Raw genomic sequence first — 15,195 nt, 5'->3', positions numbered from 1 at the left:
TAAAAAACTTCACAAAATATTCTATAGAAAAGTTCAGAATAAACACAGTTTCTACATCTGTGTCCTAAGAAGTGATCAAACATGTAATTTTGAGAATGAAAAATTCACAAAGTTCTATTGAGAGAAGGAAATCTCTCATAATTTCTCATCACCTAGGATCGCTCAACAAAATGGAGTAGTGAAAAAAAATGATAGATCATTGCAAGAGATGTGTAGATTAATGCTAAATGAAAACAACATACCTAAATATATCTAGGTTGAATATATCAACATTGCTTGTTATGTGCATAGCATAATTTCGATAAGAACTTTCCTAAACACAGCTCTATATGTATTATTTAAATGTAAAAAATCAAACATTTTTTATTTACATGCATCTACATGTGAATACTATATTTTAAATACAAAGGATAACTTGGAAAATTGATTCTAGATGTGATAAAAGACATTTTTAATGGTTACTATAAAACCTCTAAAGCTTATAGAGACCTAAACTATAGAAATTTTGTTGCTTAAAAGTCTATCCATGTTAAGTTTAATAATGTTTTGAAGATTTGTAAGGAATCATCATATTTGGGAGACAATATTGTAGGTATTGAACTCAAGACTAGGAGAATAACTTGTCTTTTTACTGAAGTCGAAAGAAGAAGTTCATGTAGAACAAATAAGTGACGATCCATCTCAGAATTTCAATGATAAGAGAGACTAGAAGTACAAAATGTATCATCCATAAGATCTCGCCCTTGGGAATCCATCTCAAGGAGTCAAAACCAAATAAGCACCATGAGACATCAACAACATTACCTTCCTATCATATTATAAGCCCTAGAAGATTGATAAAGCGGTTCTTGATGAACGATGCATCCTAGCCTTACAAGAGGACCTTAATCAATTCTCAAAGAATGAATTCAAGAAGAATGATGTATGTTCCAAAACCAAAAGAAAATTACATCATTGGAACAAGATGGGTGTTTAGAAGCAAGCTTGAGGAAGAAGGTAATGTGATAAGGAATAAAGAATTATTAGTAGCTCAAGGCTACAATCATCATGAAGGTATTGACCTTATTGAAACTTTTGCACATATTGGTATAATACAAGCCATTAGAATTCTTATGTCATATTCTTCCCAACAAAAATACTTTTCTAAATTGTAAAATTTAAGAGGAAGTCTATGTGAGATAGCTTCCTTGCTTTTGAAAATTTTGAAAAACATAACGATGGTTTTAAGCAAGCTCCTACTGCTTGGTATGAAAGGCTAAGAAATTGTCTTTAGAAAAATGTTTTTTGTCGGAGGAAAAGAAGACACTATTGTTTTCAAAAGAACTTCAAAAAATGATTTTAATGTTGTACAAATTTATGTATATGATATAATTTTTTGTGTGACTGGATTTGAGATGAGGCTACTTAGAGAGTTAAAGTTCTCTCTCATTTCATAAATAAATCAGACAACTGAAGTCATCTTTATACATAAAAAAATATATACAAATGAGCTTATTAAGAAATATAAAATTGAAAATTTCAAGAATATGAGTATTCCCGTGCACTCATCTTTTTTTCTGAACAAATATGAAGAAGGTAAAATGGTTGAGGGAACAATTTATAGAGGCATTCCAAGATCTTTCCTATAATTAACTACCAGTAGTCCTCACATTTTATTTAATGTATGTATATGTGTTAGATTTCAAACATATCCTAGAGAATCTTCACCATAAAGAATGTTGTACAAAAGGCAAGCGTACTACATGCAATCATCATTCTCTCTAATGCCTAGGAAGGCTCTAGAGGCCATGTTAGCAAACTTGAGAAGTTTTCCCTCTACAACCTCCTTATGGGCATCAACGTTGACATAAATGGGTCAATCATGACTCATATGAAGAAGACTTGAAGCACTAAGAATTAGCAAGGGAAGAAAATTGAGAAGAGCTACCCATATGGTAAGGTAAAGAATCTCAAACAAGCTTTTTAGGCTGAGCTTTGCACTGATATGAATGCTAAGACTAAAGAGTCTGTCTTCTGATGACAGTTTTGAAGAACATGTCTCCAAGAGAGCATAAGATGGTGTTGTCCTTGCGCAACAAAGTGCTAGAGTTATTGACGAAGATGAAGAAGAAGTGTCTCAGTTGACTAGGAAGAAGAAAAGAATAGCAGAGTCCTCAAGCTAACGCATAGTATCTTATGTCCCAAGGCCTCGACAACTGGTGATTTCATATGTCTTATACCCAATTTTCAGTTGACTCCTAGCTCTATGACTTAGGAAAATGTGAACTTGATTTCAATCTCTCCTAAAAAATTTTGAGTTGCCGTTATGTTTTTTGCAATTAAAACATATTAAACTATATTTATCCCCAAAATGGATAAAATGGTCTTTAACCTTAGTTTTGAACTCGACAATCAATTATAAAATAACGAAAGTATTAGCAGTCCTCGTATAATAAAACGATATCATCACTAACAATGTAGACTTTAATACCCTTAAAATTTTATTTAGTTAAAATAAATTATGTTATTTTTTATTTTTTTGTCTCATAAGAGTTCATCTTGTTCTTATATATCATTAAGTGAAATAGGAAAATAAAGATTAAGTAGTTTTGGATAGAAAATGTTGGTTTGCTAGGATGTGCTTTATTTATATTTGAAATGACAAACAATACTTCATCGTACTCTGTCATTCCAACTTTAAGAGAGTGAAGTAAATTCAATGTCTAATATGGCATCTCAACTTAAGGAGGGAAAGCATGATAATGATGACATCGTCTTTTCAATTCTAAAAAGTTTTTATAAGGTGTGAATTAAAGATTAATTATTTATCATTTTACCTTTTTCAAGCAAGAGAATTATACCCTATGTCTAACACTCCATCCCATCTTAAAATTAGCAAATAAAGTTTTAATGATTACCATCACATTAATCTCTATTTTACCCTTTGTTATTTGCATTCATCAAATTAGAATCATTAACTTGAATTATTTAATTTCTAGTTGCTGAAGTAAGTAAATGAAATGTGATAAAAAGAACTCAATTATTTTCATTTAGTAGTCACTAAAAAGGAAGGTAAAATATGTTATTTATATTTTTTTTAAAGTACAGTTTCCTATCTAGCAAATATCACCTCAATCAATATTATTTATCACTTTATGTACGGTTATTGTTTAATTAGTGATGGCAAAAAAATCCGTATTTGTAGGTACCTGCAAGTAAAATCTGGACGGACACGGATATGGTTTACAAACGGGTATCCGCGGATTTTACAAATAGGTTTTTAAAAATACTCTAGTACATACGGGTAGGTATGAGTATTATGACATATGTCCACAGATATCTGTTATTTATATGATTACGATATTACTTTTAATTAAAATAGAAATGTATACTACCCTAACATTTGTTACACTATGTACATCTTTTCATTTTACTTTGTTTACATTTTTACCTTGTTTACATCTTTTATTGAATTTGGTGGTAAAACACCCTACAAATATTATTACATATGTACACATGTCTTGTAAAGAAAAATATATTTTTAAGGAAATGAAAATAACAAATCACGCAAATAGAAAACTCCAGTAATTTAATATTTTTGTCAAATATTCAATAAAAAACACAAATATAATTAAGTTTCATCTCATTTGAAACATACTAAAAGCAGGAAATTAGAAATTCATTGATAACATGAAAAACTCGTGGTACTCGTTATACCAGCAAAAAACTCACACACGAATACCCATACGAATATGGATGAATATGAATAATACTCTCATATTTTAAAATGGGTAGCGAATAACTATTACCCATGTCCGCCTGTGTTCGCTGTCATCCCTAGTTTAATTATTAAAATTAATATGGTTAGCCTAAATTAATAAAGTTATCATCATTTAATGAATAAAGGAAAAGAAACATAAACAGATGAGAGAGAATACGTACTTGGCTCATGGATATAAAGCCGGTCAATGTTGGCAGGGAAATGTAAACATGCAGGCTGGATAAAGGAGAGAAGGCCACGTGTCTATAGGAGACAGGATCAAACATAGGATATTTTGTAGGAGATGATATCCTTCGATTAAATTCTTATATTAATTCTCTTACCTACTTCCAAAATAACATATGTCATAAATTTATTTATTATTATTTCTTTACAAGTGACATATGTTATTTTATTAAGAAGATTATTAGTATGAAAATAGAAAGAATGATATATAATGTAAGAGTGTTTTATATTGTTACTATATTACCCACAATTTATTTTTAATTATTATTGACTTTCCAAAAAATTAATTTAAATATTTATACTATCAGTACATTTATATTATACTATGATGATATAGCATTACTCACTTTTAGTTTGACCGTCAGAGCTTTTGCAGGATGACGAATGGCCAACCTGCACGCGTGTGGCCGGTTCCCTAACACGCAGAACCTCGTCCAATGAGAGTGCACAGTCCTAGAAGAAACAATTATGTAGAGACAAAATAATATAGAGACAAACAAGACAATACATAAATATTTTAAATTTAATTTTAAATAATATTATCAAAAAATATAAAATATATTTATTTTTAAATGTGATATATCACATATGTCTCTGTATCATTGTTACTAACCCCATGCGGTATGCAAAATTCTTACTTCCTGTGCAGTATAAATGTTTTGGGTTTTTTGCTGGTTAACCTTTTTGGTGTTGATTTTTTTCCTGGTATCTTTTTTTATTCAGGTTTTGCATACCGCATACCACCTTTTATAGTAAAATTTTTGAAGAACTGATTTATCCGAAAATTAACAAAAAACTGCCAAGTAAGTTTTTCCAGAACTGCTAATTAATTTTTGAATTTAAGATCTAAAACCACTAATTAAATTCGAAATAAAACCATTGTTAATTAAGTAACCATCAGTTATGATTTCAAGTTTAAATTGGTTCTCGAAAATATAAAAAATCATTTTTTGATGTAATTATTTAAGGATATTTACAAAAAGCCTCTAATTAGGTAAAAATATTTCATTTACCACTAAAAATTAATTATCGTAATACTATAAATGGATAAAAGTAATTATTTGACTCTATAAAATCACAAAATGACTTTAATGCATTTTTTTAAAAATTTTAGTATTGTTGAAATTTATAATTTTTATTTTTCTTACTTTGAGAAATGGGTTGGACAAAATTAGATATTGAAAGCATATATTTATATTTATAGTTTTGCAGCTAAAACAATAGCATCTTGTGGATAAGATGTCAAGCCTTATGCAATGGACAAGGTAAATGAATTTCTTCTCAAGTTCAATGTATTGTAAATGATGTTCAATCACTTTTCCATGTACCTTGACTTATTTTTAATGAAATTTTTGTTTCCTTTTATCTCTTTAATATATTTCATTCCCCTATATTTTTGTATGATTTTAAACATGGGGATAAAATACTTATTATTTTATTGATATCTGAGATAAAAATTGAAAGTATTTCAAGAAAGATAAAGTTAAAGTTTAAGTTCAAAAACGAAACCTTTTGTCTTATACTTTGATTAATATAAAGCTTTTGACTTATGTGGATAACTACTCTAATACATACAAGTTTTAAAAATAACGTAAGTCAGTCTGAAACATATGTCTTCTATCTTTGACACATATGAAAACTCTAATACATTTTCTTCCAAATAAATCATATCCCTCTGATACATGTATAACTACAAAACTCTAAGTGATATGTAGGGGTGGCAATAGGGGCCAGCCTGGCCCGGCCTGACCTGCCTTTGGCCCGTCAGAATATGGGCTGGCCCAGCCCGACCCTTATTGTTAAAAGGGCTCAAAATGCCAGTCCGATCCATATTTGGCAGGGCTGGCAGGCCGGCGGGCTGGCCCGTTTTGTTTTTTTAAAACACACATTAAAGCTTTTAGACAAAAATAAATAATTCAAACAATTCATAAATGTCTTTTAAAACAAAAAATCACAAACAAAAGACACAATCTCATAATAACATATTGCATTAGTACAAAACTTGTAAATTCTAAACAATAAACTACCATAGTCTTAAACTTTTAGACTCCCAGTTCACAATAGAGCTTATAACTCCTAAATTTTAAAAAGTGTATAAGAATCAGAACTATTGTATTATAAATCAATCACAGTAAAATATATATATTACTCAATTTAATTTGAATTTGGCTACATTAAAAATATAAATTGAAACTCAGTCGAATTCAATTAATTTTCCAAAAGGAATCAAAATCAGTAGTTCTATTTGAGTTTTTAATTTTCCATTTCAATTAATTAAATGTTTAAATTTGATTCAAACACCCCTAATTGTCAGTGAAACTTCACCTTACAATAATTGGATAAGAGTGAAGATAATAGATAACTACATAATGAGATATTAAATGTTCATTTTACAAAGAGAAAGAAGAATTATATGCTTAAGCATCCAAACATAAGTTAAAATTGTAAAAGTTTAATCTTAATTGCAATGAGCAACATGATATACAAATGAACTTTAATCCTAATGTTGGCCCGCCGGGCCAGCCCGACACGGCCCTCCATGGCCCGTCTAAAAAACGGGCTTCCAAAACGAGTTGAATACGGGCTTTTGGGCTAAAACCCTCAGCCCGGCCCGCTAAAAACACCTATCCGAACGGGCTGGCCCGTCGGGCCAAGCCCATTTTGCCATCCCTAGTGATATGTACTAATACACTTGTCTAATATGATATACTTAATTGTTTGATATCCAAACAAATGTTTCCTTTAAATTAATGCATGATTTCAAGGGGACAAGTTAAGATATTCCCATCTTATATGTATGAATTATATATTTTTGAACATTCAATAAAATTAGAACAATTATTTATCATAATCAAAAGGGGAAAGTGTACCAATAAGCGTTGGTTTAAGTGATACATGTTTGATTCTCTTTAAGCAAGATTTCGGTTTCGAGTCTTATGGATGAGAAAAATGTTCGATGTGAGCATACATCTGGATGTTCTCGGCTCGAACAAGATTGCCTCAAGTGCGAGGCTACATGTGGGAAACAAAAAATAGGAAAGTGTTAAGATCTAAGATGTTTGGAACTCCTTTCAAGAGTTAATCATTAATGTTTTAATCATTCCATGCAAGTTAAGCAAGATTGTATTGGATTTTCGGAATGTTATAATCTATCTACTTTAATGCTTGATTTGGATGGTAGGAAAAAATACGAGGTGAGAAAATAAGTGGTGAGAAAGAAAGAGGTGTGAAAGAGAAAGATGAAAAATATAGTAGATTTTTGCGATGTTTGGTATAAGAAAAGAATAAGAGAAAATGAATATAAAGAAATATTTTCTTCTCTTTCTCTTTTGTTTGGTTGAATAGAAAATAAGAAGAGAAAAATGATGTTGTGATTCACATGATAAAAATTTCCCTAAAATAAAGAAAATGACTTATTTATATTAGTTGTATTTAAAATAAAAAAATGAAGAACATTTTTTACTTTTCATTCCCTCTCCACTTTCTCACCAAAGTAAGGGAGAAAAATATTTTGTTGGACATCTCTCCACTTTTTGATAGTGTATGAGTTTTATATAATGTCATTATATTATTTATCATTTATGTTTCATCATCATTGATTCTTCATAAAAATTAATATAAATGAATGATGAATAATATACTGACTGTATATATATATATATATATATATATATATATATTTACAGTGACAGTATTTAAATATTAAACTATTTTAATTATTAATCAATAATTACATTAATAATTATGAATTAATTAAAAAGTAAGATGTAAAATTAAGAGTTCAATTATTGTAGGATATTATTGACATATTATATAAAGTGGACAACAATCTGTTGTCCCAAATCATGTCACAGACCAATGATATTAAAGTAAAACCAGAAAAAAAAACATTTATTTTTTAATTGACATGACATATTTTCATTGGTCCGATACATGGTTTGAGACACCATTTGAGATAATGAATCATTGTCTGGATAAAGTTTCTTTTCCTCTTATCACTTTCTTCTCATATGTGGAGAGAAATCTTTTTTGTGGGTCCATCTTACAGGTGACAAAATTATTCATAATCCATCCAAATTAAATCCATCTGTTAAGCTAATGGATTCAAATATATATAATCCAATGGATAGTGTTCATAATGGATGGATTCAAATTCATCCATTATATCAATAGATATTCGTGGATATATCCATTTGGATGAATACTCAATCCATCCAAAAAACAAAAATTCAAAAATGATTTTTTGTTTTTCAATTTCATTAAATATTTAAGAAAATTAATTTTAAGCAAATCCATCTATGACTCTCACTTTTAATATTTATCATTTATAAGACATAGTATATATAAATATGAAGAAAAAATGTATGCACTAATAGTGTATGAGTTTTATATATTGTCACTGCATCATCCTCATTTATAAAAAAATTTGGTTTCCCAGAGGTATCCACGCACTAGAGGCAATCATGTCCAAGCCGAGAACATCCACAAGTATATGGAGCTAACTCTCCCAGCGGATATTTTTTCCATCCACAAGACTTGAACCTGAGACAATGCTTAAGGGAAATCAAACATGTACCACTTGAATCAACACCTATTGGTTCCCCATTTATATTTAATCAATCATAATTGACTCTTCAAAAAAAAAGTAACTCAAATGAATAGTGGATGATGTAGTGATTATGTATAAATCTTTACATTTAGAGTGCATACATATCACACTCTATAAGTATTTGTTAAATTTTTTACACATAGAACCTTAAAAGTCACATGCTTCTAGAATGTTATAAAAATGTTGTTTTAAAAGTTCAAAAAAATACTTTTTTAAATAATAACTTTTTAAAAAAATCAATATTTTAAAAATTGATTTTTAAAAGTGATTTTAAAAAATGTTTTCTTGAGATAGTAGTTTTTAAAATAATTATTTTCTTCAATAATGCTTTAGTTCCAATAAAAAATAAATGGATTGGATATCCATCCATCCAAATCCATGAAATTAGAATCATGAATGAATTAGATGGATTGCAATCCATTAGATATGAATGAATTAAATAATTTAAAATATACTTTAAATGGATTTATATGGATTGGTGGATGACTTTTCATCCAATCATTATCATTCATATCCAAATCCATCCAAACCCATCCATTTGCCACCCTTAGCCCACCTACTTTTTTCTTCTTTCCATTTCTCTCCTCTCAACCAAATGGAAGAAATTTCTCATTTCTCTTCAACTTTTCTCCCCCTCTTTTCTCTCTTCTAACTCTACCCTTCCAAACAAAGAGTGAGTGTGTAGAAAATGAAACAAGTATTACAAGATGTCTAAACAAACGAAACATCCTCAAGAAAATGGCAAAACTCTATTAACTTAGCTATTTAGAGATTTACTAGTTCGTGCTCAAGACCTAATTATGTTCGTATTTCAAGAAGTTCAAAATTAAGAATTTAAGTTTTCAATTAGAAGAGAACAACAAAGTTGAATAAAATGAAGTAAACCATCATCAACAACTCTAATGACTCATTTGAATTCAAAAAGAATTATCCATTACACAAAGTTTATTTGTTCCAACTACTTTTCTAGAAGCAAAAAACACTTTATTACTGCAAAAGGAAAGTTCATACTGCAAGTGCTAAAGAAAGCCTATTGTTTGCCACTTTTTAAGACTGCTACACAAAACAAATAATTTCTCTCTCCCATTAGACTCCTCCAACAACCATAAAGCATTAAATTCTCAATAAAAAATGACTGTGAACCATTAATGGCGTCACACAAGGTCCAAGAGAAAATCAAGCTAGAAAGAAGACAACTGTCAACAAATATTAAACCCAAGAAGAATTTCCAACAAAGCTTCAATGACTCTAATAATGACTATGTTAATTGTTGTATCTATAATATCCTCAAAATTGAAGAACAAAAGATACAACATTATAAAACAAGAGAGAACATCCTGAAATGCATTGGAAGCTCTCATTTGGTTGAAACATTATGTTCATTTTGATTTAAAAATATTGTGCTAAGTTACATTTATGCTCAATCATTTGTTATTATATTTGTTGTCTCTCTTTTATATTGATTCTACTATGAGTGTGATTGAAAGACTTACACATTTTAAATTCATTTTAAACACAATATTAATGTTGTTGAACTTGAAGAGGCTTCATGTGAAAACACTAATTATTGCTCTAATCAGTGTTTGATTGTAGTGAAATCTTGGTTTTATCAATTAAAACTAAGCATAGCCAATGATATTGGACGAACCAATATAAAATATGTCTGAAACTTTCTTTCTATAAACTCCTTTGTTCAAAATTGATTATGTTGACCAGTTTTCAATTGAACTGTACCAGCCATCCCAACCAATTTTTATTTAAAATTAATTTTTAATGAAAATATAAAAAATTATTGGTTTTTTATTGATTTTTTAACATTAATATTAATATATTATATATGTATATCTAACTTTATCAGTATGCGGTTTAATTAGTAAACCACCGATAGCCATTATACCAATACATTGACCGGTTTAATATCAGAACGATATTAATAACATTTGTCTTTGCCACATGTACATGTCCCTTTGGTAGACATGACATAACGAATCATTATGTCACATCTCCAAGCACCCAGGTAAAAAAAGAAATAACATATACCACAACAAGAACAAAACATTATGAAATAAAACATCTAATGAATATAATTCTTTAATTGCATGTAATTATATAAAGTACCATATTAAGATGATAGCATTATAAGGAGCATTAATGAAATAAAGTTCAAACAAGTGAATATGATATATGATGTTTGTATATTCATACATGGGACGAATGTCTCTAAATACAATAGGAAAATATATAATGCATGTTGAAAAGAGTTATTAGAGTTTTCTTAACACACAATGAATAAACATGAATTTTATGTATAAAATTATATATAATAAAAAACTGCATATAAAATGTTTACCCTATTATAGTTCTTGAATATTTAAAGTTGTTCTTCAAAATTATAAAGATTCTACATGCGTATTCATATCAGACCAAACTTTGCTATCGACTCTTTAAATCAATAGAACAAAAAATAGAGCACTCTAAAAACTAAGATTTTTTACTCAAACACCTCTTTTGTATGTATGTGTAATAAATAAAGAGAAAAAATTGCACAAAAAAGACAACACAAACTTCCTTTTGTTATTGTGCAATGTATAGTGAAAGAAGACCTATTTTATCTCTTTCCTGCTTTATATCCAACTAGCATTATATATATATATCCTAGCCCTTGGGAAAAAATTCTCTCAAATTTTTCTACATCAAAACACACCCTTTGTATATATATCTTTATAAATCGCACTCATTGGTTAGAATGTTGCAAACCAATTACCACATATTATTTCATAAAATAACAAAACAATACTTCTTTTTATTTTTAGCTACAAATAAATATTTTAAAATTTATTTTTCTTTATTATTTAATTCTTAGTACTAACATTGAATTAAAATAATATTCTATAAAATTATTTATTTGACTAAATCAAAATCTCCAATTTAATTATAAAATAATAGTTATATAGAAGAGATTAGAATACTCGTTAGTGTGTGACCAATAAGCTTCAATACTCGTTAGCGTCTAGCAACACTTCACGATCATTTAGCATGAAGTAATATATTGCATTTTCAAGAACTACTAGAAGATTAATTGAAATATTTTCGTCTATCTTTACAACTTTGAGCTAACAAGTATGATACAATTATCAAACTTTAATAAATTGCCATAATGAGTCAAAGAAACTCATTTCTTTATTCATCTTGATACTCAATCTAATATATTATTTTATTATAGAGCTCAAACTCATTACCAAGTTTAACCTAACACCACTCTCATTTTCTTAGATTGCCCATGTGGGTTTTCAACCCAGCTCTCATTTTTTTTATTTTTTTTCGTAGTTGCTTTTCAACACCTCAATGTGGTGGTATGACTTGATAGGAAGCAGAAGACTTGAACTAGGTGTATAAGTGATTGTTGAAGCTGTTCTTGAAGAGGCTTCTTGAATTGATAACTTTAGATCTTCTCTCCTTGATTGAGGGAATCATGATTTTTTGTAATTGAATCAATTTATAGACACCATAAGAAGCAACTTCATTACCAACATAATTTTGGACTTCAAGTAACCTTCCACTACAAAATCGGGATCGACTAAAAAACTTCCTGTTGGGTCCCACAGGGCTCCGTTACTCACATAGAGGAGGGTGAATAGGTGATACGGTACACGATAATGGTTTCTCGATAAACAAAGAGAAAACACAAAATTACACATTGTTTAATCGATATACACAGACTTACTCAATTAACTCGATCTGCTAATAATCGATTAACTAAATAACTTAATCAATTATTTAGTTCTTTTTCAGTGAAAACAATTTTCTTTCGATCTCCAAGATTACCAAGATTATACTAAACTTATATGCACTTATTATAGATAGTTAAGAATAATAAATGCACAATACAAAATATGCAATTAACACAGAATTATATGCATGTCAAGTTAAGTAAATCAAGTAATGTAGAAATGTAAAAGATAAAATAAATGAAGAACGAGACACAACTTTTATCCTGGTTCATTTGCGGGACCACTTGCAAACTACATCCAGGCTTCCCCTTATGATCTTGGAATATTTTTCTTCACTATGGAAAACCAATGTTCGTTACAAACATACTTCCAATACAAGACGCAAGACACTACTTTCTTGATCTCTATGAACTTGACAAACATGGTTAGACCTCTCACTCTTGTCTACTAAGATATCATATCCTTTCGCGATTAGGCCCCAGCCAGGTATCACTCAAGACCAAGACCTCTTGCTTCTCGTGAAGACACACCTAACAATAGCTAGGATTTTCCCAAACTTATTCTCCTTCTATGGTGATACAACACACCAAGAGAATATGTTAATGCCTTAGTCTAACAATTTTCTTCAAGTTATATGTGCACCTAATATGTGCAGATTTTACACTCTTCTCACAATCAAGAATCCTTCTAAAAGATCTCACAATTATAGAAACAAAATGTGTGAGATGCAATGTTTCTTTTTCAACAAAAACATATCACAATTAAGCTCAACATGTATCTTATAAAGATTCACCATTTTCTTTTTCACAAAAGAACTCTTAGAAAATCTTTCTAAAATATGAAAGTTTGAGCTTAAGATTTCCTAAATAATATGTGTAAACTCTTTATTTCGAAAATATGTTCCAACTCTATGAAAAACTTGGGTTAAAATACTATATTGTTTTAAGCTATAATTAATCGATTATACTTAATCTTAATCGATTAACGAGTTTCTTGAAAATACCAAAAAAAGAAATTGTAAAAACCTTAATCGATTAACCCCTCAATTAATCGATTAATGGGTTCCCAAGAAATCAATGATTAATCGATTAACACATCTGTTAATTGAATAATAGTTTTCTAAAAATATATTTCAATTATGAATGAACCTCCTACATGATTTATAAACTAATAATGCATGTCTTTGAATGATGTATGATTTAAAAAACACCTTTTAAATGCATTCAAAACATATGACCATGTATGTACGCATATGCATGTAAATCATGTATATATGCATATAAGTCTCATTTTAGATATGATTGATTGTAGCTTGTGAGACTTTCATTGGGGTTCATCTTAGCCTAGACTTTTACTAAGCAAGCATCTTAAGACCTAATAAACATATAAAAATACTTAACCTCTAGATCTTCTATTGAATATTTTGCCTTGTATGAACTTAAGTCTTGACTTTATAGTTGATACTTGTTGTTTGTTGATTAGCTCATCCTCTCAAGCTTGTCCTTGAACATTAACCATGTTGTAGATCCTTTGTCTTTATCAATCTTTTGTCTTCATCAAACTATATGTGTCATTTTTCTTCATCAAAACATATGTGATGCATGCTTGCATCTTCACTTCCCTAGTGTGAGATACTAGGACTCATCCTTCTGCTCGAATTATTCTGATATACCATGAATGATCTAAAAAATTGCCTCAATTTGAAAGGCTTTCGTTCTTCCTTTTCTTTAGTGCTTCTTATTTCATGCATATTCTTAAAAAAGAAATACTAAAAACAATGATCATGCAAACTTGGCTAGTGTTTGGGCTATGGATGGTGATTAGAAAATTGAATTAGATGTGAGCTCTGAGTGCTAAGATGTTGTTGTTAATGGTGATGGTGATGATAAGATATGGTGGACCTTAGTCTTATACATTAAAGATAAGATATTTTTCAAAAACAATGAGACCTAATGGAGTCAATGCTTCTCTTCCTGAATGTGCACTTCAAGTAAATCGAATGTGGCATCCTTCCTATCGCAAATAAAAAATTTATATACAAGAACGTCGACCACGATCTTGGTTAATTACACCTCAGATCTTGAAAATAGGACATAGTTTTTTTCTCTTGTTCTAGTATTCATCGAAATATAATATAAGTAGGTTATGTATAGATATGTTTCAATAACAACATTCATGGATACATGGTTCCAAAATATAGTACAAGTCATCATATACATAAGTTCATCACCAACATATCTACATTAGTACTAATATAGTAAATATATACATACAAGTAACAAAACATCCTGATCCCTTGGTGTACATTGCACTATCTATACCACAAAATACTATACGACAATGTTATACATACCCAGACGACTATTGTATCGGTCTCACCTCCTCACACTACTGCCCTCCTACACTACCCTCCTCTGATTCCTCCTTAGTGTCCCGCCATTGTCAGTAGTGGGCTCGATGGGTGAAGGGGAGTACTTTGGTGAAGGAGATGACTGGGCCCTCTTCCCGAAGCTACGAGCATCAATCTTGTCATTGCGGCTTCGTCCGTGCTCCCTATGAGAAGGAGATCCCAGAGCGTAATCCAAAGTTTCCTTCATTGTGGGGCGGATGAATCTGAGTGACTCCTCAAAGGTGAGAGACACCAACATCACTAACATAATGAAATCCCATGAGTCGTTTGAGGACGACTCCTCTAGACCACTGATGGTCCCGTTGTGAGACGTCTCACCGAAGGTATCGGGACGCCTCATGATGGCTCAACACTATGGCTGAAGTGATGGGAGGAACTAGAAGAAAAAAGAAGATGACTAGTAGGAGGAGGAACATACTTGGCAAGAGTATGAGGAGGTATCGGTTGTAAATCATAGTCG

Source organism: Lupinus angustifolius, chromosome LG15, assembly GCF_001865875.1.
Source record: "Lupinus angustifolius cultivar Tanjil chromosome LG15, LupAngTanjil_v1.0, whole genome shotgun sequence".
Lineage (NCBI taxonomy): Eukaryota > Viridiplantae > Streptophyta > Magnoliopsida > Fabales > Fabaceae > Lupinus > Lupinus angustifolius.
Note: the sequence above shows the minus strand (reverse complement) of the source record.